This window comes from Narcine bancroftii, chromosome 5, assembly GCF_036971445.1.
Source record: "Narcine bancroftii isolate sNarBan1 chromosome 5, sNarBan1.hap1, whole genome shotgun sequence".
Classification (NCBI taxonomy): domain Eukaryota; kingdom Metazoa; phylum Chordata; class Chondrichthyes; order Torpediniformes; family Narcinidae; genus Narcine; species Narcine bancroftii.
Window position 1 is genome coordinate 52,861,835 of NC_091473.1, and position 26,710 is coordinate 52,888,544.

At 40.2% G+C, this 26,710-nt stretch overlaps 1 protein-coding gene and 1 long non-coding RNA gene across 11 annotated transcripts in view; both read right to left on the reverse strand.

The window, feature by feature from the left end:
• Positions 1–1,946, reverse strand: part of LOC138763398 (uncharacterized) — a 106,670-nt gene extending 104,724 nt beyond the window's left edge. The window contains exon 1 of the long non-coding RNA XR_011357526.1: positions 1,691–1,946. This is a non-coding gene — a long non-coding RNA (uncharacterized lncRNA). The remainder of the gene's footprint in view (positions 1–1,690) is intronic.
• astn1 (astrotactin 1) overlaps positions 1–26,710 on the reverse strand; it is a 2,519,376-nt gene that overhangs the window by 693,547 nt on the left and 1,799,119 nt on the right. The window lies entirely within an intron of this gene.

Sequence of the window (26,710 nt, forward strand, 5' to 3'; positions counted from 1 at the left end):
AATAGTTTATTCCTCTAGTCATAAGAAGACATTATTTTGCACTTCTTCCTCGATGTAAAAAACAATTCAGATTTAGAAGCACCACACATAACTAATTAATGTATCCTTGTGATTGAATGTTAACTATTCTTAATTATGTCACGTTAAGGTCAGTAAAAAAAAAATTCTCAACAAAATAGAATGAAATAAATTTCTGCATGATATCACTGATAAATTGAGGATAAAGGACCAGGAGTTTTTCTAAATATCATCTTTTTTTGATGCATGTCTAACCACTGAAGAGAGTTGTTACTTTGTTGATCTGAATGTTCAGAGCTCGTCGGTAATATTTTGATTCATCTGAGGAGACATTAACTTCTCAGAAGCTAACCTTGAAACCTTGATGTCCCTTTGGAATTTTCATTTCAGGCACAGTTACCCAATGTTGACTCAGCTTAAATTTGCAATTTCACTTAGATGTTTTTTGGTATAATCTGTGTCACGTTACTGGTACTTGTAATCAGATTATTGGACTCAACACAATCATATGCTTTATCACAGTAAATATTTTGTGCCAAAAATCCTTCATTAGGAAGAGCAAGGACCAGGTGGATGCCCAAATGAAAAGGTAGGAAATTAGTGCAGGTTGGTAGGTGATAAGCAATTTTTCCACCTCCTCCCCCTCCTACCCCTGCCCATTTATTCAGTTGTCCACCTAGTCCTTGCTATTCCTGATGAAGCGCCGATTGTCTTGGTTTTCATGGATGCTGCCTGACCTGCAGAGTTCCTCCACCAATTTGTGCTCCAGCTTTACAGCAACTGTAGACTTCTTGTTTACCTAGTTTTATCACCGATTTAATCTCATTTGAAATCAATATGCACAAACCAAAGCTCACTATGCCCAAATCTCCTGAAGGCCTTGTACACACCTCTTCCAAGAAATAACTTCAACCTCTTTTGGTTGTTTTCAACCTATGAACTGAATACTAGTTTTCTTTCTTGAACTGTCCTTTGATCCTTACTCTCTGTTTTGTTTCCCTCTCACTGATTCTGCCAAAGTCAGCTTCAACCGCAGTAATCTTTTTAAGAGACTGATCAGCTGGCAATCCATCAGCAATGGTATGAGAAGACTTGTGACATTGTCAGAAGATTTGCCAGTTTTCAATTCAATGATAACATAAGTTTCTTTGAATGTGGATCCAGCATTTGCTTAATGATTGAATGTTTAACAAAATGTGTTCAATTGCCCTTTAGAAGCATGGTAAACTGATGGGATTCTGCCATGAGTCACAAGATTTCTTCTAATGAAACAGTGAAATTCTTCAGAAATGATGTTCAATATCCAACACATTTTTTGTAACCCATACAAAGTCAGACAAACTGAAAACTATTCATTGATTGGCTCATGGCTGTTTGACAACACTTCTGCCTACTTTGAAGAGGTCATGATCACAATAAATAAGCTGGAAAATTGATGTTACCATTGCCAGAGTCCATTTGGCCATTTCCCAGGGTTCAAGAGAACCTGATGCCAATCCTCTGCTTATAGACTGTCAATTACAGAAGGCAACACACCAAATGTTATAAAACACAGCCCACATCCCTGAACAAATCACCATTCTGGCCCTCTACAATTCATTATTTTTTTGTTGACATCTCAATCTTTCAAAGTAATTGTCAGCAAATATCTTCATTTAACTCTGACACAAACCTGTAATAATGTGTCACACACTTTAGCTGGAACGAATTCTCCTTTGCCCATTTCATCTGCAGTCAACTGGCAACTCAATGGGGCTTTAGTGACCTACTTCGGTTCCTTTGCCTTGTGAACTCAATACATGTAAAATAATTCTTCCCTCTTTGGTGTAACTTGCTATGAGGCTCTGTTATAATCTGATGATCATCTGTATCCTATCTCATGGTTGGAAGGAGACATAATTTGACTTTTGGATCCATTATGGGAACAAATGATCTTTCATTCAGAATTAGAATTCAGAATAAATTATGATGCAACACAGAGTCCACATGCCAAACATTCTCAGGGACAATGTTTCTAATTCTATTGAGTTGCATATTGGCATGAGAGCACACCCCCCTGACATTGTAGGACGATAGATCATCATGGAAAAATATGATACTCTAACTCAGCATTAATCATTTATCACAACTGTTCTTTCAATTCCATGAAACATCTTTGCTCAATTGAAGATGAAGATGATGTTTAAAATTTCTTAAATTTTAAGATATGGATTTTTGTAAAAGTTGTGTTGAAATCTGCCACAGTTGGCAATTACCTTTAAGAACTGATCAACAGTGATGGTATGTCACATTCTCTTGCACGAACATCCATTTCAATGCAACATTGACTGTTCAACATTGAAAATAACATTCTCAGTTTTCAGCCTTTCTACACCTCTTGGAGCACAGCATAATGGACATGTGTGCAATGAACAGATGTTGCAGTTCAGTCAATTCTCACACAGGCCTTGAATCCTTGAAGTGAGGTGCTGAGTTCAGTGAAAACCCTCGAACACTGTTTAATGCCCTGTCCAGTAATATGAATGTTGCTTCAATGCAAACACATCATTGCAGTCTAGCTTCAAAGAACCTTACGATTTTTATCTCACAATCAAGATTAGCTTATTTCAAATTCACATCTCACTCCTTGGATATGATCTGAGCAAACACAATGAAAACCAGGGGAATCGTCTCCATAGCTGTGCAACTTGACATAAAATTTCCACTGTTGCTTGCTCAGCTTTGTGTGTTTCAGTGATTCAGCTAACTGATGTTCATATTTTACCGCTATGCTACCCAAAGCTCCAACTCATGCCAGCTAATTGCAATGCCATCAAATTATAGTGAATCCCCTTGTGCTCCTGAGTGTGCAAATATTGTTAAATTTTATTTGTTGATGGCATCCAGTGATTAATGATACAATTTTCTAGATAGATATACTTGCAATAATATGTAAACATCAATATGCCAACAATTTGCTCTTTTATAGAATGGACAATCAATGCATTGGGCATCCTTCACGCAGCAATGAGTCAACATCCCATATGCTCTAATCTGCTTGGCTAGAGAGAGATTTCACAAAGGAATGAACTATGATGGACTGAATGATGATGCACAAGAGACATGGTAGATTTAAAATCCAACTAGATTTCTGTCAAGAGGCTATTGATTCAAGCTGATTCAAAGTCAGTCAAAGCAACATAAGTTGAAGCTCATTTTAACAGCTGGCCCTCATTTCAATGACACCAATCAGTCCCACTCACAAATAATAAAGTGGGGAGCAGAGAGGGACAGGAACAATTACAAGTTAGCAAGCTGAGGGACATCTGCCATTTTCCCATGAAGGTATCTCAGTTTACATTAATTATCACATATCCCAAGATACAGAAAGATGGTTTTGTATTCAATTGAGCTGGACAACCCACACCATGTACAGCAATTAAAACAGTTCAGAGTGCAGAGAAACAGAGAGAGAGAGGGAAAGAGCAGTTGGAATAGAGCAAAGCCAACTATTTCAACAACAAAGAGGCAATTCCGAGGGAAGCTAGAGACAGAGTCAGATACTCGCCAGCTATGGGAGGGACTGAGGCCATTACTTCCTACAAGGCAAGGCTCAACCCTATACATGTCTGTGATGCTTCATTACCTGATGAACTCAACTCCTTTAAGAAGGAGAACTTAATGGTGCCTATGAGAATCCCTGCAGAAGCTGATGACCCTGTGATATTTTTACCTGAGGCTGACGTCAGAAAAATCATTCAAGAGGGTAAAAGTGTCAGGCCCTGATGGTGTAACTGGCAGGGTACTGGAAATCTGTGCCAAATAAGTAGACAGAGTGTTCACGGATATTTTTAATCTCTCATCGCTGCCGTCAGAGGTTCTCACCTGCTACAAAATGGCATAATTTTGCCCAAGAAGAGTAGAGTGAGGTACCTCAACGACTATCACTCAACACTCCCATCTACTATGATGAAATGCTTTGAGATGTTGGTCATGACCAGAATTAACATGAACCTAAGTAATGATCTGGACCCACTGGTATTCGTCTACTGTCACAATTGTTCCACAGCAGATGCAATGTCACTCACTTTTCACTCAGCTCTGGATCACCCAGCTTCTCTTCATCGACTACAATTCAGCCTTCAACACCATTATTTTCTCAGCACTGGTCAACAAGCTCCAAAACATAGGCCTCTGCAGCCTCCCTCTGAAACTGGATCCTTGACTTTCTCTGGAAAATCAGAGTCAGGACGAATTGGAAACAATGTCTCCTTCTCACTCTCAATCAACACAGGTGTACCTCAAGCTCTGCTCCCTTGGCTGTGTGGCTGGGCACAACTCAAATGGCAACTACAAATTTTCTGATGACACCACAGTCATTTGGCTGAATCACAGATGGCAATGGGAAAGCGCACAGGAGGAAGATAGATCAGCGAGTTGAGTAGTGTCACACGAATAACCTTGCACTCAATGTTACCAAAAACAAAGAGATGATTGTGGACTTCAGGAGGAAATCAGGAGAACATGAGCCACTCCTCATCAAGAGGCCAGCAATGAAGAGGGTCAAGAACTTCAATAGGCCTTTTTAAACTGCTGTGTGAAATGGGCTGAACTGGGCAATTGGCCCAGTTAGTGCCCCAGTTAGTTGGCAGTTAGAAAGTATGTGACTCGGTCAACCCCATCAGAATCCAACCAGGTCCCTGATCTCACAGGTATTCAGGGAACCCAGTTAAGCTTACTTAGGTCATGTCCACAGGCAATTTGAAAATGAAAATGGCCAACCTGCTTATTCTGGTGACATCAACATCCAAACATCTGGCAGTTCTTCTGGTGAATGTGTAATGCGTCATTGCAGGGGCAGGATCCCTGTTAAATTGCTGGGTTGGTGATTTAATGGCTAGATACCTCTGCAATTTAAAAGGTGCTTCCAACACCTCTGCCCCAGCCATCACACCTGGGTCCCAGGAGGGCTACCCAGATGGTGCAGTTTAAAAGAGGCTAATGTCTCTGAGGATTTGGCCTGGGGTCTCCATGTTGATCCAATCATGAAGAAGGCTCACCAGTGGCTATACTTTGTGAGGAGTTTGAGGAGATTTGGTCTGTCACTGAAGGCTCATGCAAATTTCTACAGGAGTACCCTGGAGAGCATTCTGATTGGTTGCATCATTGTCTATATGGAGGTGCCAATGTACAGGATAGGAAAAAACTACAAAAAAAACCTCGGCCAGCACCATCATGAACATGTCTTCACTCAATTGAGGATGTCTACAAGAGGCAGTGTCTTAAGGAAGCACCCTCCATCCTCAAAATCCCCCACCACCCAGGACTGCTACCATCGGGAAGGAAGTAGAGGAGCCTAAAGACAAACATCCAGTGGCTGTTTCCCTTCTTCCATCAGATTTCTGAATGGACAATGAATCACAGACACTACCTGACTTTTTCCTATTTTCTTGCACTATTTATTTATTTTTGAAATGTAATTTATAGCAACATTTGCCCTGTAATGCCGCCATAAAACTATGAACTTTGTGACATGTACGTGACGATAAATTCTGATTCTAGCATGAGGCTTGTTCCTATTTTAGCAATGCGGCAAGAACAAGATCAGGTGGGACACGAATGTCAGCAAAGGTGTGGAAGAACACACTTTCTTCTAATCTCCATGGGAGACAGTTTGGAAATACCAATGCTACCTAACCTGCAAGAGTCTCTTTCTACCTACTGGGAAATCAAATGCTCTCTCCTCACTTGGGTTGCCAGGAAAATGTAATTTTGACTAGAAGCGAAGCCATTAGAATGAGCACGAGAATGCAGTTTGCTTGCTTTTCACCAGATATGCCTAGTTAATTTAAATCCATTTTGCGTTTTTGTGTTAATGTGTGAATGAATAAAATTAACTCAGTGAGGAAGCACAGACCTACGCTAAATTTTCATCAGCTCCAAAGCTTAATCACCCACCAACCACATAGCTTTATGAACCAACAACGGTTGGGAATCATTCAATAATTAATAGCTTCTTCAACAATGAATTGTCAAAGTCTCGTATTCTTGAAGTGATTTCAATGAGTATTACAATCCTCAGATTTGGGAAGGAAATGAAGTTCAAGTCAAATAATAGCCTGCACTTAAAATAAATCAATGAATTAAAAGTTAGAAATAATGACTGACCTCTTACACTCAGTTCATTTCCTATCATAGATAAGAATTCTGCCACTGAATTTGACTGACCTTTGATAATGTGGCAAAATGTATTTCCAGCAACGAGACTGATGACCAACATGATCACAGCACTGATAATGCAAGGTCACGGGATGTTAAAATCCTTCCACATTTAAAGGAAACAGGAAGATATCTTGATGCAGTACCCTTATCTATAACTACAGCAGATGCAATAACAGCAGGCACGCAAACAAGGAACACTGATAGCAAATGTGAACACAGAAATTAAATTTAATGTAAACAAGAATTCAGTTAGAGCAAATATTTTCAAACTTCATGCCCCAGTCATTTCTATTTCTCCTCCATTGCAGTTCCCATTCACATTTGAAACAATTTAAAGAAATTGATGTGACTTCAATGCCCCATGTCCTTGAATTATGTGATATGAAGAATGCAATTTACTTGTCAACAGCCATGACAGGTAACCAGTGAAAGCCACAATAAAAAGCACTCCTATCATAATCTTCATATTTTAACCAAACACAATTTAAGTGCCAGAATCAGGACATTCTTTCGATGCTGTTTGTAAATGATTTTTATGTGATCTACACTCATATCATTTGGTTCTTTCTATCTCCTGGCTGACACTGCATTTTACTCTTCAAATATTAAATGTGCTAGTTGAAAAAAAACAAATCCCTGCAAACATTCTCTAACAGTTCACATTAATACTCACTGAATGTACATTCTTGAAGGTGAGGTTTGCAGATCTCGAAAAAGGGACAATATTTAGAGAGCAGAGTAGCACAGAGCTCTGACAAAATTTGTGTTTGAAAGGCTGGAGAAAGGTGGCAAAACATAGGAGGTGACAAAGTCATGTGGCTTCAAAGCTCTGGGAAAGAATGTGGCAGGGGTACGAAATGGTGCAATCTGGCCCACACCACCAAATACACTCATGTGTATTAGCCTACAGACCCTGTCTTCTTCTCTTCTTTGGCTTGGCTTCGCGGACGAAGATTTATGGAGGGGGTAAAAAGTCCACGTCAGCTGCAGGCTCGTTTGTGGCTGACCAGTCCGATGCGGGACAGGCAGACACGATTGCAGCGGTTGCAAGGGAAAATTGGTTGGTTGGGGTTGGGTGTTGGGTTTTTCCTCCTTTGCCTTTTGTCAGTGAGGTGGGCTCTGCGGTCTTCTTCAAAGGAGGCTGCTGCCCGCCAAACTGTGAGGCGCCAAGATGCACGGTTTGAGGCGTTATCAGCCCACTGGCGGTGGTCAATGTGGCAGGCACCAAGAGATTTCTTTAGGCAGTCCTTGTACCTTTTCTTTGGTGCACCTCTGTCACGGTGGCCAGTGGAGAGCTCGCCATATAATACGATCTTGGGAAGGCGATGGTCCTCCATTCTGGAGACGTGACCCATCCAGCGCAGCTGGATCTTCAGCAGCGTGGACTCGATGCTGTCGACCTCTGCCATCTCGAGTACCTCGACGTTAGGGGTGTGAGCGCTCCAATGGATGTTGAGGATGGAGCGGAGACAACGCTGGTGGAAGCGTTCTAGGAGCCGTAGGTGGTGCCGGTAGAGGACCCATGATTCGGAGCCGAACAGGAGTGTGGGTATGACAACGGCTCTGTATACGCTTATCTTTGTGAGGTTTTTCAGTTGGTTGTTTTTCCAGACTCTTTTGTGTAGTCTTCCAAAGGCGCTATTTGCCTTGGCGAGTCTGTTGTCTATCTCATTGTCGATCCTTGCATCTGATGAAATACAGACCCTGTACATCTATGATAAAAATGGGGCATCTGGAAGAAAACCTACTTCAACATGGGGAGAACATACAAACTCCTCACAGACTGCGCTGGATTTGAAGCCAGGTTACTGGCACTGTGATAGCTTTGCGTTGACCATTACTTTTGCTAATTCCTTTCATGCATGAACACAAACATAAATAACAGAAAAAAAAAAGTGGGTAGAGAGAAAAATTGTGGAACATTTATTTTTATCTTGACCTGCATACTCTGCAGTGACTATTGGAACTAACGTAGTTAAATCTCCCAAAAACCCTAATAGTTTTGACACAAGTTTTAAGAACTGTATCCTATTAATGTTATTGAATGGATTTTCAATATTGCCAGTCCATATCACCCACAATCAGTGCAAGAACAGAAACAGCTGGAGCTCTGTGGAATCGCTGACTATGATGAGATTTTGATATTACATCTTTGTACACAAAGTTGAAAGAAAAACCAGAATTTGAATTCCAGTTTCCATCTAGATTGCTGCCTTGGGGAATTAAGGAATGCTGGTTTAAAGCTAAAGGGTGAAGAAAAGGAGTGCAGTTGGTGTTTGAATGGACAAAATATGAACAAGATCACTGGGCACATTAATTATGTGGCCTATTAACTGGAAAGTAAAGGGGCTAGTAGGAATAGCTGACGTGGCTCACAGTCACTAATCTCATTGGACGATATTTGGAGAGAGACTAATGAAATTTGAAAGGCCTATCAGCAACAATTGAAATCAAATATGATGTGCCAGCTCCAAGTGAAATGGAAAAAAAATTTGGTTAGTGATGAAACTGTGAGTATTATATGGTTGGAGAGACCAGCCACCTTACAGAAAGTTAACATTTTAAAAGTTACATTTCTTTGGCAAACAAAACATCATGAAAATATGAAATCCATGTAAAGTGTGGCGTCTTAGGGTTCTACTGACCCCCGTATTAGCAGTGAAAATAGAAAAGCTGTTTGCGTGGCAGTACTAAAATAAACATTCAGATATTGCACTGCAAACAGGACCATTTGTACAAGGAAAGTTGGTTAAAAATGGAAGAGTATAAATTAAGGTCAGGGTTTTTATGAAAAACCCAGGCAGAATTACATCGACCTGCAACTGATAAAACAGTAACTAATCCACAGTATGAATGTTAGGAGTTTACAGCCTCCTGAAATACCCACCTGCCTGCCCTGCCAAGTGGCAAAAGAAAGTTCTCAAAGCCTCCTCGAGAAAATATGATATTTTTCTGATGCATGGAAATCCCTGACCCCTGGAGCATGGTAAGCATACTAATTAGCACCATGCTATTACAATGCCAGTTACCCATATTCAAATCTGGCGTTGTCTGTAAGGAGATTGTATGTTCTCTCTTTGTCTGCGTGGGCTTTCTCTCGGTGCTCCGGTTTACTCCCACTCTCCAAAACCTTTGGGGTTGTAGGTTAATTTGGGTGTGCAGGTTTAAATGGCTGGAATTAGCTTTTATCATTTAATAAATAAAATTGAAAATTTGAAATAAACTGAGTGCCAAAAGTGATTGGAGAACATTGGGGTTCTGAGCCCATATGTAGGGAGCACACAGACTTTGAATAAAGATGGTATAAGCTCAAAGTACTTCATTCCTGTGCAGAAGAGATTGGGGTGAGATTGAATTGAAGGGCATAAAATTATAAGAGGCTTACGGTCTTGTATCCAGGGTGAACAATTCTGCAATGAGAGGGTGTAGGTTTAAGGTGAGAGTGGAGAAATTTAAGAGGGAGCTAACAAGAAACTTTTTCACTAAGATGATGGTCCATATCTGGAATGAGCTGCCAGAAGAAGCAATAGAAACAGCTACAATTTCAACATTCAAAAAATCTATGGATTAATATTTGCAGAGGAGGGGTTTAGGAGGATATTGGCCAAATACAAGTTAATGGGACTCATGAAAAATGTCAACTTGGTCTGCAAAAAGGAGTCGAGTCAAAAGGTATGCTCCACGCTATATTGATAAATGAGTTTATGGTTAGGCACAATCAAAAAGAAGCTATTTCTGAAGCAGAATGATCATTATCTATGGAGAATACAATCAAATTAATTGGTATAAGGATTAGAGGGGAGATGAAGAAAATGAATGTCTATCCTGGCATGTAAACTTCAAATAGTTTCATCATCAACCAAACTTTTGTTGCCTTATACTTTAAGCTGTCCCATCACATTTGATCTTGGTCCACATCTTTTGAGTTGTTGCTGTTAGGCCTTCAAAATGTCACTCCAGGGTATTCACTCTTTGAAACAGGGGCCAGTGAAATTAATGAAAGTGAGCCTTGTCAGCTATTCCAACCAAATCCTTCAATTCCAGTTATTAAACCATGCATCCAGTAATCTAGTTTAATTTCAGTCTGTTCAAAGACCAGCTGTACTTTTTTCCCTCATCTTTGGCGTTTATCCAACTTTTCAAAATTTCTCCAGAACATCTAACTGGATGAAAGCTTGAATTTTAACTTATGAAAGAGACAGACATGCACTTCCTCACAATACTGAACAATAATTCTGTGTGTTCTTGAAGAACCCCAGACTGGAACTAGGTTAATTCTGGAGAGCTCACTTTTGATTGGCACGTACACAAGGACAAATGGCTTCTTTTTACACCAGCAATTTGCACTGAGGACCAGCACATATGGCAGGCAGTTGGTGACTTGAGGTAAGGAACCCAAGGAAGCCTTGGGCTGCTGGAGATGGCTGTCAGGAGACTCACACCAGGCTGCAGACTGCTGGAAACTGGCTCGAGCTGGCTGTGGGGTTTGGTGGGGGGGCGCCAGGTGTCGGAGCTGGGAAGCGAGGACGTGCTAAGGGCACAGACGAGGTTCTGACCACATTGGAGGTTCGGATCTGGAACTCGGGTTGTCAATGATTTGGACAGGACTATGTGGCTGCGGGGGCTGCAGAGGAGCTGGAGGTGAATCTACAAGCAATCGGTGACTCTGGGGGGGGGTGGGGGGGGGCTGGGAGGGGAGGAAACACTCTCTTACGCTTCTCTCTCTCTGACTGACTGTAAGTCTGACTATAAGAACTGTAAGAGCTGCTTAGGCAATTTTTGCCAGTGGTGAATATGTCTGCCTTGCAGCAGGCAAAAGGGAATTTCATGTAATACGATACTGTTATATTACTATGACAATAAATTGAATAACATAACATAACAATTACAGCACGGAAACAGGCCATTAGGCCCTTCTAGTCCGCACCGAACCAAACACCCCTTTCTAGTCCCACCTCCCTGCACAATGCCCATAACCCTCCATCTTCTTCTCATCCATATACCTGTCCAACCTTTTCTTAAATAATACAATTGACTCCGCCGCCACTATTTCTCCCGGAAGCTCATTCCACACGGCTACCACTCTCTGAGTAAAGAAGTTCCCCCTCATGTTACCTCTAAACCTCTGCCCCTTAATTCTTAACTCATGTCCTCTTGTTTTAATTTTTCCTCCTCTTAACAGAAATAGTCTATCCACATCCACTCTGTCTATCCCTTTCATAATCTTAAATACTTCTATCAAATCCCCTCTCAACCTTCTACGCTCCAAAGAATAAAGACCTAATCTGTCCAATCTCTCCCTATACTCTAGATGCTTAAACCCAGGTAACATTCTGGTAAACCTTCTCTGCACTCTCTCCACTCTGTTTATATCCTTCCTATAATTAGGCGACCAGAACTGCATAATTTTATTGCAATTTAACCTTGAGATGAGTTTTGTCTGTTAAGTAAACTACTACAAAAACCAGAAATCTGAAGTCAAAACTGATTAATGGAAATTCTCAGTAGTCCAGAGAGAAAATTAGTTACCATTTAGAGTTCATAACCTTTCATCAAAATGAACTTATTGCATGTTGACTGGAACTTAAGTCTTTCATCCATTCATTAAGCCTGAATATTTCAATGCCAATCACCTCAGCTTCTTCCTTCTCCCCCAGAGTCAGCTCATAAGCTGCTGAATCCTCATCCATGTCTGAGAGACCTCCAGAATTCATTCCCAACACATTCTCAACTATTAGCTAACAATGGAAGAAGCAAACATGAATGGGCAGCATCACCTCTTCTTCCCAATCTGAGGTGATTTGGCATCTCAGTGGTTCTCAACCGTTTTCTTTCCATTCACATTCCATTTTAAGTAATCCCTATGCCATCAGTGCTCTGTGATTAGTAAGGGATTGCTTAGGTGGGATGTGAGTGGGAAGGGAAGGTTGAGAATCATTGCTCTAACCCAATTGTTACTGAAATATTTTGCTTGAGAAAAGATTGTTATTGGTGATCTTCAAACATTTTCTTTCCACCCACATGCCACCTTAAGCAATCCCTTACTAATCACAGAGAACCGATGGCATAGGGAATACTTAAAATGGTATGTGTGTGGAAAGAAAAAGGTGGAGAGCCATTATCCTAGAACATAGATCATTGCAGCATAACAGAAGTCCTTTGGTCCGCAGTGTCATGACAACCTATGTAAACATAGACCACAACAATCTAATCATTCCACTCTTCACATCCATAACCCTCTATCTTTTTTAACATCCATGTACCTGTTTCAGAGACTCTTAAATGTCTCTATCGTGCAAGCCACACCACCAAACCTGGCAGTGCATTCCAGGAATCCACTTCTCTATGTAAAAAAAAATCCCTATCATCTCCCTGAACTTTCATCTACTCAACTGAACCCAAAGTCCTCCAGTATTTGCCATTGTTTTCCCAGAAAAAGGAGCTAATTGTCAATTTATCTTACATACCTTTATCAAGTCACCTCTCATCCTTCATCCCTCCAAAGAGACCTTGATCTGTCAACCTTGTTTCATAAGACATGTTCTCCAAACCAAGTGATATCCTTGTAAATCTCTTCTATACCCTTTATAAAGCATCTACATCCTTCCTGAAACGAAGCCACCAGAACTTAACATAATGCTCCAAATGTGGTCAAAATGAAGTTTATAGAGCTGCATCATTACCTTTTGACTCTTGAACTCAATTCCTTGACCAAACATACCATTTGCCTCCTTAACCACCTGATCAACTTTCTTGGAAACCTTGAAAGATCTATGGACCTGAACACTAAGATCTCTCTCTTCCTCCACACTGTTAAGAATCCTGCTATTAACCATGTACTCAAAGTTCAACCTTCCAAAGTGCATAATATCCCACTTATCTGGACTGAACTTCATCTGGCACTTCTCCGCCAACCCTGCATCCTGCCAGTATCCTGTTGTAACCTACAACAACCTGCTATATTATCAATAACATGTCCAAGCTTTGTATCATCTGCTAAGTTACTGCCCCACCCCTTCACTTCTATCAAGTAATTTATAAAAATCACAGGAGACCCAGAACAGATCCTTGTGATACTCCACTATTCATCAACTTCCAGGCAGAATACATTCCATCAAGAACCATCCTCTACCTTCTGCAGTCAAGCCAATTCCAAAACCAAACAGCCCAGTTTCCATGGATCCCAGGCCTCATGGTTTTCTAAATGAGCCTACCATGGGAGGCTTTGTCAAACAGCTTATTTAAATCCATAAATACCTTGCCTTCACCAATTTATTTTGTCACCACAAATCCTTCAAAATGGCATATGTTCAATCAAACTTCTACTGATGCACCATGGAAAGCATATTGACTGGTTGCATCTCAGTCTGGTTTGGGAACTCAACTGCCCAGGAACACAAAAGACTGCAGAAGCTGGTAAGCATAGCCAGGTTCATCGCAAGCTCTGACCTCCCATCCATTGTAGACTGAAGAAAGCACCAAAAATCAAAGGACCTCCATCATCCTTGGCACAACATCTTATTACAGAAGTATAGAAGTCTGGAAACCAGCACATCAAGGTTCAAGAACAGTTTTTTTTTCGAACAGCTATCAGACTCTTGAACACCCCCTTGGTTCACAGACTGTTCAGACACCACAAAAAGGACAGTATGTACAATTGCAAACTTTTTGCACCAGGATTACTGTGCATATTTATATCCATCTTCTGTACTTATTGTCTCATTTCAAACAATCAGTTTTAAACCATATCCACGATGAAGGGGCCAAGAGCCAAAACGTGGATGATCCTTCACCTCCTGAAGCTGCTGTGTCACCTGCTGAGTTTGTGCATTGCATTTTACCAACATCGTTCTTCTTTACAAGTACCTGTTCAACTATAGCAAGTAGAAATATTGGTGCACATGTACATTGTACAATGTGTATAACAATATCCTCATCATTTAAATACAGACATACAGCACAGTTGCAGGCCCTTTTGACCCATGAGCCTGTGCCATCCAATGACACCCAAATGACCTACAACCCCTGGTCCATTTTGAACTGTGGGAGGGAACCGGAGCACCTGAAGGAAACCCATGCAGACATGGGGAGAATGTACAAACTCATTATAGACAGAGCCAGTTTCAAACCCCAGTCGCTGGCGCTGTAGCAGTGTTGTGTTTATCACTATGGGAACCATGTCATCATCATACATTCTACTTTCTCTAAACTTGGAAACTCTGCTATTTGTCCAAACTTGTGCCCACCCCCATCTACCCGATGTGGCTCCTCCACACTTACTCATGTTGGAGTAGTATCTTTTTTTTTTAATGTCTTTTTTGAAATTGAAAGGTCAATGCCGATACTGAGGTTGAAAAAAAATTAAGGGTGGTGATGCATTTATTAAGATGTCAAAGAGTGCTGTTCAGACAATGCCACCTTGGTTTCAAAACTTGTCAGTTGTAGCCTTTTTAAATGCTAAATTTCTCACCTTGAGAAATGAAGAAATGTCTGAGAAGAAAGCATGAAAGGAAATGCACTGAACCAATTGCTTTAGGGGTTGAAGAGAGGAGAAGCAGAGTTAGAGATCAAATTACAATGGGAGAATGGAAAAGCCAAAGAGGAAGATGGAAGTTAAGGAGATTACTCCAGTGATAAAAGGGTTCAGGCTGTCAGGATGCTCTGCATCAAAACATTTTAATCTATTAGCTATTCATCAAGGCAATGGCTCCATCAATGACATGCCAGGTTTGTGGAGTTTCCAGGCAAGCATTCACAAATCCCAACTCAATAACTGGTTGTCAGCCATTGTGGATCAAGTGTACCAGTTCTCCCCATGAATACTGGCAAAGCTGTCATTGTCACTGAGCAAAGATGCTCACCTTCTTCACCTGAATCTTCTCTGGGCCCAAGCCAATAGTTCATCCATGTGCCTCATCCTATGGGTTTACCAATTCTGTTCTGTTATTCTAGTGTTGGAAGTCCTCCCCAACATGCAATAATCTTCCATGCAAAGGGCAGATGGAACCAACCGAATGAAACAGACGATCTATGCTGAATCCATGTCCCAGGAATGTTCAATTCAAAAGGTTAGGAACTGGAAGGCATCGCTTGCCTCAACAGACCCCAGTGCACTACAAATAATAATCAGGACATTTAACCAGGCTTGCCTGAAGAAAACCCTGCCAAATTACCATCAGTATGTAACATGCTGTACCAGAGGTCCCAGCACACTTGATCACTGCTACACCAAGATAAAGAAGGCCTGATACACTGGATCACCTCAGTTGGATCACCTGAGTGTGCGCCTTCTGCTTTCATATAGACAGATGATCCGAGAGGCTCCAAAAATCGTCTTAGGCTGAAGAACCATTTCAGGACTGCCTCAAGTCAAGGGATTGAGCAGTGTTCAAAAACTCAGGTGAGGATCTGAATACCTACACTAGGTCTATTGCAAACTTCATCAAAACAGCTGTGGTTGAGTGTGTCCCTATCAGATTATTCAGTATACTCCTCAACCAGAAGCTCTGGATGAACAACAAAATTAGGAATCTGCTGAGAGCTGAATCACAGGAGATCCGCAACACTACACATGAAACAGACATTGTTTCATCTTGTATTCTTATGTGTGAGTTCTTAGGCAAGACATGGAAGAAGGAAAATGTTCTGTACTTTAAAGTTGTTATCAGCACCTTGAGGCATGCCATGAGGGTGCAAGCTTCCATTACAGATCTTGCATACTGTCTCTTGCTCTGTTTCAGCCCCTGCTGGCAGCCAAGTATAATCAAACAGGAGATATAATCCTGAAGGCATTGCTAGTTGCAATGGAAACATGATAACTATAATTATAGATGTGACCAATGAAAATCCATATCTCGGGCAAAGTGGAGATTCTGGATGAGAATGGAAACAAAGAAGGATACCTGACAGCTGTCGTCAGGCCTGAATGCCATAACCTGCTAAAAAATCAAATCCAGTGCAATAGGAGACAGCAAAGCTTCACTCCCAGATAAACATAATGCCTTCCACAACCAATTTGAGCACCAGAACAAAGAAGAACCACTGCGCATTCCCATATCCCCGATGATTCTCTACTGACAGAATCCAAGGATGACATACAGGGTGCCTTCAGGAGAGTGAATCCAAGGGAAGAATCTGGTTTGGATGGGGTACCTGGCCGAGTACTGAAAACTAGCACTGACCAACATCTTTCTCTGGCTGAGCATGGTAACCACCTCTTTCAAACAGGCCTCAATCATACCTATGCCCAAGAAAAATGTAATCCACCTAAATGGCCACCAACCAGTGGCACTCACATTCACAATGATGGCTTTGAGAGACTGGTGTCAAAGCATACCAGCTTCTGTATGAACAGCGACATGGAGGTCTTCCAAATTGAAGCAACAAGTCTATGGTAGATGCCTGGAAAACCTGGGCAACAAAGACAAATAAAGTGGGATGCTCTTTGCCAATTACAATTCGTTATTCAACACCATCATCTACTCAAAATTGATTAGCAAACTCCGAGACCTGGGACTCAATATCCCACTGTATAATTGGATCCTGGATTTCCGCAACTCAAGACCACTTTTAGTGAGAATTTGTGAAAGCATTTCTTCCACAATCTCCCTCAGTAGTGGAGCACAGGGCTGGATTTTTAGCCACATGCATTGACATCACTAAGGAGGTACCGGGGGGGGGGGGGGGGGGTTGGGGGGTAGTGAGGACTGCACCAGGTGACACCATCAGAGGAGGTAACACCAAAATGAATGTCTATAAAATTTTTTTAGTGTTACAGCATAAATTTATTATTTTTTAATAAAAATATCCCTATAATAGTTATTTATAAAAGCAAAAAATTTGAAAGCCCAGCTCACATGTCAATACACCTACAAGACTAAAACCGTATGCTAATTTACTTTTTGTACCTCCTAATGGTCTTCGTTTGGAGCTGTCATTACTACCCAATTACATCAATGCTTCGAATCACGTGGTTTTGTGTGCACGTGCTACAAGCACATGCTGTTGTTTTCATTGCTGCTGGTGTTTTTATAGTTGCCTTTATCAAATTTTCTGACGTTTTTGTCACAATATTGTGGTCATTAATATTTGTTTTCTTGCTGAATTTTCACTTTAACCACCTTAAACTATGCAAATATAAATATATTTAGGCTGTGTGCATGATATTGTAATTTAATGGTATCAATTTAATTTTGCTGGTTGTTTATCTCACTACCATTGCCATTACATTCTGTGATAGACAGGAATTACAATTTATGAATAATGTTAGTACAAAAATCATTACTAAGGATTCTGTATGGTCTGGTATGGGAAGAGGTCCAGGGGAGGGGTGAGGAATGACGCCATGTGTTACCGCACTGGGTAACACCAACCTTAGTGACGCCAGTGGCTCCATGCTCTACTCGATTTACATCTATCATTGTGTGGTTCAGTACAATAATAACACTATCTGCAAATTTGGTGTTGATACTGTGGTGATGCACAGGTGTGCCGGGACGAACCAGCCCCGCTTGTTATGTGTGGTCAGCGGGGCGGCCATGGCAAAGATGGCGGCACACATCCATCTTTTCTGGTTCAGGCCAGAATTTACATGCACGCTCACATCAGCGTGACGCAAGCGGCAGGACATACGCGTGGTCCAACACTCAGCCTCAAAAGCAAGCGCGAGAGTTTTAAATAAACATTCCTTTGGGATACCCAAGCTAGCAGCCTGTGTCTCCAGTCTCTACAGCCGCTCTCTCACAATTTGCTATAGTGGTGATCCCGAATAGTCTCTACGCCCTGAAGACACAACAAGATGGACCCCGCAGCAGTAAGCACGGCAGCGTTAAACCTGCTGACCTTCTGGACTAACCAGCCCTGCACTTGGTTTGGCCAAGCGGAAGCCAAGTTCCAGATTAATCAAATCACTTCTGATTCAATTCGTTTTTTTTTTAGATTGTTAGCTCTCTTGACCAGGAGACCGCCACCCACATAGATGACCTCATCCAAGCACCACTGGAAGAGGGTAAATATATGGCTTTAAGAAACCTCCTTATCAGCTCATATGGGCTTTCCGACATGAGAGGGCCGCTATACTCCAGCACTTAAGATGACCTGGGTGAAATGCTTACGCTGGCAGAAGACCATAAGCCCTGCGTCATGTTTGAGCAAGTCTTCATGGAACAAATGCCAGAGGACATCAGGCTCTTGCTCACGGATGCTGATTTCAGTGATACGTGTAAAGTCGCAAAAAAGGCCGACGTCCTCTATCGCATCAAATGCAAGACCCTGAGACAGTCAACCGAGTGACCAGGCCACAGCATGAGTCCACCCGAAAGACAAGCTCCTCAGAGTGCCACACCAGCCGCCATCTCTGACTACCAAAACCCAAGTACAGCGCCTTCGACAGAAAGCTGCTCGCCTCTACCTTGCTGTTTGCCATTTCCGTTATTTCCTGGAAGGCCAGTCCTTCAAGGCCTACACTAACCACAAGCTGCTAACTTTTGCCTTCCACAAGGTTTCAGATCCAAGGTCTGCCTACCTACAGCTGCACCTGTTGTATATTTCAGAGTTTACTACCTCCATTCGCCATCTCTCCAGAAAACACAATATAGTCACAGACACCCTCTCCAGGCCAGCAGTGTGCACCCTTTCACAGGGTGTCAACTTCTTTGAGCTGGCCCAGGAAATATTTTCTAGCAATATTTACATGAACTGATAATACCTCTGCTAACATAATGGATGCCTATGCACTAATGTCATCAAGAATGATTTAAAACCAAGATCACTTGAATTGAAAGCATCTCGCTGATTGAACAAGACCCCAACCTCAGGAAGACAATACATGATGGGTGATTAGAATTCCTGATTCACTGCGACATACAGTAAAAAAAAACACCCCAGTATCCGGCACCAATGGGGGTTGGTGGACACCGGACAAGTAAATTTGCCGATTGTTTGAGATTACGTGTGGCGTGACTTGCGAACTTAATCGCAAGGAGGTGCCAATTTTAAACCTTCCTATTTTTTACTGACTTATTTTCCATGATTTTTTTTCCCAGTTGCTTGAATTCCAGAAAACGGGGGATTTTACTGTATCTTTATTTGAAGATGAGAGATTACAATATCCGGACACAGAATGTTTCTGCGCGGCCATCACAGGTGGACCTACCCTTGGATGAGGGCACCACCATCATCTTGTGTGATGTTTCAATAGGAAGCCCCCAATCAGTGGTACCAGCTAAGTGGCAGAAAAAGTTCTTCAACCTCATACATGGTTTGTCGCACCCTTCCATCCGTATAATGTGTCAGATGATTTCTGACTGGTTCACCTGGTATGGCCTTCGCAAAAATGGTCACAAAGGGGGCAAGAGCATGCATAGACTGCCAGATGGCAAAGGTCCAGACATACACGAGTGCTTATCCAGTAGTTCGAGCCTGTCTCACGCCAATTTGAACATGTCCAAATGGACATCTTGGGGCCCCTGTCTTGAGGGGATACCGCTACCTGCTCACCATGGTGGATAGATTCACCAGTGGCCGGAGGGGACCCCCCCCCCCCCCCACTTCCTGACACAGCCGCCGACATGTGCCCCAGGGTTTTCTTTTCTATCTGAATCTCGTGGTTTGGCCCATAAAACCACCGACTGCGGTGTGCAGTTCACATTAACCTTATGGGGTGAACTTTCAAACTTCTGGGGACCCAGCTACACCACACAACTTCCTATTCCCCCCAATCCAATGGCCTGGTGGAGCATTTCCATTGACACCTGAAATCAATCCTCATGGTGCAACTCAACGGTTCGAGCTGGACAGACAAGCTCCCTTGGGTAGTCCTAGATATCCTTGAGGCCCCCAAAGATGACCTACATGTCTCAACTGCTGATTTGCATTATGGGGAACCCCTGACCATCCCAGGTCAGTTCCTTCCCCTGTCCAAACCCACAACCCAGGGAGCACCCTAGAGTGCTTATGAGACAAGCTGAGATCCTTGGCACCCCCTCCACCCTCACTACACCGTCTCATGTTCCCTGTGACCTAACAAATAGTGCTTATGTCTTTGTTCGCAGGGGTGGTAACAGAGCACCTTCTCAGCGTCCCCATGAGGAACCCTACAGAGTTCTCCGCAGAATGAGTTCCACTTTTGCCTTGGAAATTTGGGGGAGAGAGGAGCTTTTCATTGTGGACTGCCTGAAATATGCACACTTGGACATATCCCAGCCGGTCAGAGTCCAGCACACAGAGGCAGGCCATCGAAGCAGCAATACCCTGCCATCAGTGCAGCAGGGCACTACCAATTTTTGTTCTGGGGGGCATTGTGTGGCAATGCACAGGTATGCCAGGATGAATCAACCCTGCTCGTTATGCACAATCAACAGAGCAGTCGCGGCAAAGATGGTGGCACACATCCATCTCTTCCGGTCCAGGTTGGTAGTTGGCATGTGCACTTGCATCAGTGTGATGCAAGCAGCAGGATGTACATGTGGTCTGACTCTCGGCCAAAAAAGCTCAAGAGTTTTAAATAAACATTCCATTGTGATACCCGAGCTATCAGCCTGCATCTCCAGTCTGTACAGTTGCTCTCTCACAACTCACTACAATACCATAGTAGTTGTAACAATAGGGTGCTAGTGATAATCCTGACCATGAGAGGGAGTCAGAGATGTTGTTGCTATGAGGAATAGATTCAAAATGGATGCCTCCATGAGGTTGAGTTACAAAGCTGATAAATTACAGTTGTTATAAAAGAACTTCTTTCTTTAGCCCAATTAATGAAACATCACATGGTACCAGGAGTGGAAAAAAACGCAAGTAGTGTGCAGGGTGAGAATCAGTCAATAGCAGCAGAAAATATGGAGAGTGTAAAGATTTCTGATATTGTTAATTGGATTGGAAATGTCAACCACAAGTGTAGACTGTTCAAACAATGATTTATGCAAGCCCTTGAACTCAATAGTAAACTTGAGGCATGGAAGATTGCTCTACTACTTACCATGGTGGGACTTCAAGCACTAGAGGTTTTTAACACTTGCTTTTGCTGAGGCAACTGACCAGGGCAAGTTCAACAAGGTTATCGAGATGTTTAACAAATACTCTCACCAAAGAGGTACATGTTTTGCTCACATATGCAGCTGCAGGGAGAGAGCTTTAATATTTTTTTAATGGACTTGAAATTAAAAGCAAGAACATGCAATTTCAGACCGATGCAAGATTCAATGATCTGGGATCAAATTATATTTGGGATTATTGATCGGAAAGTGAGAGACAGAGCTGGAGCTGTGAAGATATGTGAAGATATGTCACATTAGTGAAATAGCTCTGCAGCATGTGAATAAGTTCAGTGTGAGTGCAAATGTCAGGGAAAATAAAGGCATATCCATAGTCACAGTGTCTGGACACACACAAAGAAAAAATGAGATATAGGAAACAAAAAGGTAGAGAGTCATTCAATTATAAATGATAAGGCATTCAACATGCATCAGAACAATGCCCAGCCTATTGAAAAGTTGCAAAGGGCAGAATTATTACGCAAAGCAATGGTTTTCCAAAGGGAAACAAAACAGAAGTGAAAACATGTCTACTATACACACGAAAGAAGAAACTATTTTCAGTGATGCACTCTCCCTTGGCATTGTAGTGCAGAAGGACTATAAACCAACAGACACTTAACAGCCAAGCGTGTACAGAGTTGAGCAGGATAAGCAAACTGCATCATTGCATAAAAATGGAACAAATATTCTTTTCTAGCTGGATAAAGGGGCATCATGTGAGTGTGGCATCATGACAATGAAGATAAAACCATGCAAATCCTGTACTGCTCAAAGCCTACAAATAACAGACCATCAGCACCACCTCAGGTTCACAACAGTCCCGGATGGGCATGAATCAATGCTTGGTGACAAAGCATGTGAAACCATAAGCCTAGTCAAGAGATGTACCACATTAAGAGCGACAATGCATGGAACAGCATAGAGGAAATACTGGATCTATTTCCCGACATCTTCTAGGGGTTTGGAGTTCTACCATTCAACTATAAAATACAGTTATAGTCGTGCATGCCCTGAGGCAGGTTCAAGTGCCACTAAAAGAAAGCTCAAGCAGGAACTCAACCGAATGACATCACTAGGGTTTATAAAGGAAGTCTTGGAGTCCACCGAGTCTGCGAATTTAATGATGTATGTCAAAAAGAAGAATGATGACATACACATGTGCATGGATCCAAAAGACCTGAATGTCAATTTAAAAAAAAGAAACATTAACAGGTTCCAACCAGGGATGAAATTGGAAGTGAGATGGCTGGTGCAAAGTTTTTCACTAAATTGGATGTATGCCAGGGCTTCAGGCAATTAAAAGTGCATGAAAATAGCACAAATTACTGAACATTTAATACACTGTTTGGCCTATACTCCTGTCTGAGGAATTTCATGAGATCTGGAAGTGTTCCACAGGACAATGGAGCACATCATAGAAGGCATAAATGGGGTACGTGTGTACATGAATGATATGATAATATGGGGATCCACACAAGAACAGCAAAATGAGAAGCTCATCAAAGTGCCTCAACGTGGAGCAAAATATAGATAATAGATGGAGATTTAATGCAGCATTGTTGAAAAGAAAAGATTTTTGTGACTATAAAGCAACAGATAATTTTTTTTTATGGACATGAATGAACATTCTGTAATGAATAAGTTTGTGATATGGGATTCTTTGAAGGCTTAATTAAGAGGACAAATAATAAGTTATACAGCTAAGGTTATAAAATCTTAAGTTAATTCTTTGGAAAAGGAAATAATAAAGATGGAAGAATTCCAAAATCGAGGGAATGATGAACAAAGGAAAATACTGGATTTAAAGAAATTGAAGCTTAATACAATACAAAAATATATAGAGATGGATACAAGACAAATCTGACAAAAATATTATGAATTGGGAGATAGAGCTCAAAGTTTTAGCATGGCAATTGAAGACTGAATGATAGTAGCTGTAAAAAACGATTTGGGTCATCTTATGTATAAAACAAAAGGTATTAATGATGTTTTTTATGAAATTCTATAAGAAAATATATAAATCAGAATCTTTGAAGATGGGGATAAAATAGGCGAATATTTGTCCAAAATTACTTTACCATAGTTAAGCATAGAAAATAGAAATGACAAATCCATTTAAAGTTTCAAATTATGATATATTGATGACTTTACCAAACAATAAGGCTCCATGGGAGGATGGTTTCTCTACAAAGTTTTATAAAGAATTTAAAGCATTATTCATTCCAATATTTATGGGGTTGTTGGATCAATTGGAAGATCTTTGGGATTTACCTACATTAATAAGTTATTCCAAAAAAAGAATGGGAAGGACCCTTTGCTTCCATCTTCATATTGACCAATTTCACTTTTGAATAATGATTATGTTTTGGAATCCAGAGCACCCCAAAAACCAGCAGCAATAGATATGAACCACAACACAGGGTTACTTAAACAAAAGTAGTTTTTAAATTATAATTGAACAAGAAAACAGAATTAAACTTTATTACTTAACTTACCTAATCCCCCCTCTAATACTAAGCACAGGTGTGTGTAATGCATATTTAAGATTAGAAAAGTTCTTTGGATCACAGTTCAACCTCACTGGTTGCAGGCAATTCTTGTACTGTGCACAGAAGTTATCGTTAACAGAGTTCACCAGTCTTTGGTGTTTAACAGGCAAATGGTTACCACTCAGGAGGGTTCTTGCTGGTTTTCAGAGAGATATTCCTTTTGTTCCAGGACATCCGCACCTGATCCCTTTCCAATCAGTCTTGCTGACGAAACTTTCCCCCATTCAGGGTTCTCCAGATGATCCTCTTTCTTTCAGGTCACCTCAGACAGCTAATCTTCTCCTTTGACCAGACAGCCTTCCAAAGTTTGCCAGCTTTGCCCTTCTGGAACTGATTTCAGTGTCTCTCCTCCTTGTTTCACTCCCTCCCTCTCTGAGAACAAAACTGTTCTCCATCTGCCTGCAAAGATCACATGCTCTCCCAGGCCAGCTGTATTCTGTACCTTTGTTGCTCTTTCTGGAAAAAAGCACCCTGCAAAAGTCCTAAAAATATTCTGTGTTTTGAAATGTGAGTGTGCAACCTGCTCTAGTAATTCCTCCCAAGCCACTTCAAAATACTCTGTCACAATTATAAATTTTTGTTCAAACTAATAGCTAATAGATTAGCTAAATGTTTACCTAAATTGATTAATATGGACCAAACAGGTTTTATTAAAAATAGATCATTGGATAATATTGTTAGATTTTTAAGTTCAATAGATATGGCTCAAAATGAAAAATACTATCAGTTGCTTTAGGTTTAGATGTAGAAAAGGAATTTGATAGATTAGAATGGGATTATTTATTTAAAGTTTTTAAGGTTTTTGGAAGTCCAACAAATTTTATAAATTGGATAAAAGCATTATATAATTCTCCAAAGGCTCGGGTGATTTCAAATATACAAATATCAAAATATTTTTTGTTGGAAAGATCATCTAGACAAGAATGTCCATTATCTCCTTTTTTAATTGCATTAGCTATAGATCCTTTAGCTGAGGTGATTAGAAGTGATAATGCGATTGAAGGCTTTAAAATACATGATAAATAACATAAAATTAGTCATTTTGCAGAGGATGTAATATTATTTCTTACAAACTCTGACAGCTCATTACAAAAAGTATGGCAGAATATAGGTTAGTAGCAGGTGAGAAAGTAAATATTGATAAAGGTGAAGTGATGCCAATGATCGAGACAAACTATGTTCAAGTTAAGAAAAGGACAAAATTTAAATGGCAGATTGGTGCAATTAAATATTTAGGAATTAATATTGATAATAACTTATTTAAATTAAACTACATACCTTTATTGAGGAAAATTAAAGAAGGTTTATAAAATGGAAAGATTTGCCAATTTCTTTAATAGGAAGGATTAATTGTGTGAAGATGAATATCTTTCCGAGAATATAATCTTTACCAATTTTTATGCCAATAATGTTTTTTTCAGGATTTAAATAAAAGTGCAAGATGATTTATTTAGAGGGGTAAAACGCCTCTGATGGCATTGGAAAAATTAATATGGAAATTTGATCAAGGGGGACTTAGATTGCCTAATTTTAAAAATTATTATAAAGCAGCTCAAATTAGATTTTTGTCTTCTTGTTATCAGACCGATGAAGATTGCATGGGTGCAAATTGAAAAGAGTAAAATAGGAGAAAGTAATTCTGAACACATTTTATATAAATGGAATGAGGGATTATTAAAAGGAAAATCAGATACATCAATTTTGAAGCATATACTTAAAGTATGGAATGGAGAACATGTAGAAAGAGGAATGAAGAATTATCAGTTGGCTAAAATGATTTTAAATCAAAATCTTTTAATTCCTTTCATGGTTTATAATCATTATTTCGATGTTAGGTATAATTATGGAATAAAAAAATAAGGAATTTTTAGGGTTTTTTTAAAAACTTTTGACCAATTGAAAGATGTATAATAAAGCACATAATACTATTTTTTCTTATCATCAACTTAAACCATATTTAAAAAGAAAATTAGGGAGGAATTTTAAATTACCTTAATAAAGTCAATCTGAATAACTCACAACAGATATATTTATTGAAAGATTTATTACTAATATGTATATCAAATTACAAGAGACTATTCAGAAAAAGGATTGATTTAAATCTAAATCCAGATGGGAAAAGATTTAAATATACTGATTCAAGAAGTATGGTCAAAATTATGCTATGAAAGTGTAACTAATACAATTAATGTTAGATATCAAATGGTACCATTTAATTTTTTACATCAATTGTATTATACTCCATACAAATTGCATGCACTTCATTCGAATTGTTCTGATCAATGTTTTAGATGTAATAAAGAAGTAGGATCTTTCCTGCATGCAGTGTGGCAATGTGAAAAGGTAGATAAGTTTTGGAAGGATATAAGTATTTTAGATGAGTTTTGAAGATGCAAATTTTGAAGGATCTCAGAATATTTTTATTGGGAGATATTTCCCAATTGAAGTTAGATATTTAACAAAAGAAGTTTTTAAGTGTAGCAAAGGCAAATAAATCTATAGCTGTAACATGGAAATCTGGTGATATTGTGGGGTTGAATAGATGGCGAATGGAATTATTAAATTGTATACCATTAGAGAGAATAACGTATAATTTACAAAATCAACCAGAAAAATTTGTTAAGATTTGGAAAACCTACGTGGATTTTATTGCTACGACTTTACCTGCAGCAGCCAACACGCCCCCATCCAATCTGCCCTAATTGGTTACAGTTTAAGATTGTTATGTAAACTACAATTAATTAATTAAAATATATAGGTTTATTAGACAGGCTTTTCTTTTTCCTTTTATTTCTTACTTTTTTGGGGAGGGAGAAAATATATAAAAACTATTATTTTTGTGTTGTAGTTTTTATTATTCTTATGTTATGGATAAATATTGTATATGTTTGACACAAATGGAAAATAAAA